A 473-nucleotide genomic window follows, 5' to 3' on the forward strand; every position below is an offset into this window, starting at 1 on the left:
ACGCGCCGGCTGTACTAGCAAGCCAGGGGCAAGGGGCATCCAGTGGTACCGGAACGGAGTCGGTCCGACACCGGGAAGCCGGGTGCCCGTCGCTCCGAATCGAGCCCGGTGTTTTCGTGCGTGTAACAGGGCGGGCGTTTGGACCCGGTTGTCCGGGAGCGGGTCCGCAACGGCGGGAGGTTGCCTGTGTTTGGCCGGCCGGCAGTCGAACGCCTTTGGCTCCGGACTCCCGTGTCCGATTTCGGTCAGGGAGGGCTCGTTGGAAAGCCCCGGCGCTGGCGCACACTATATTATCGGCCTGGACCCCGGCAAGTTCGGGAAAGTGTCGCAGTCCCGTAGCGGCTGCCGCCCCGTCGGTCAGCGGCAGCTTATCGGGGATAACTTCGGGACGGAAAGTCCGATCCGGTTGGGGTGAACTGCTACTGAACGGGGTGGGGGGGCCGCACAGACCAGTAGCGGGCTTGTGCAGCTGC

The sequence above is a fragment of the Somniosus microcephalus genome, unplaced genomic scaffold (genome assembly GCF_052327205.1).
Source record: "Somniosus microcephalus isolate GS21.2 unplaced genomic scaffold, FLI_Smic_1.0 scaffold542, whole genome shotgun sequence".
In the NCBI taxonomy this organism is placed as follows: domain Eukaryota; kingdom Metazoa; phylum Chordata; class Chondrichthyes; order Squaliformes; family Somniosidae; genus Somniosus; species Somniosus microcephalus.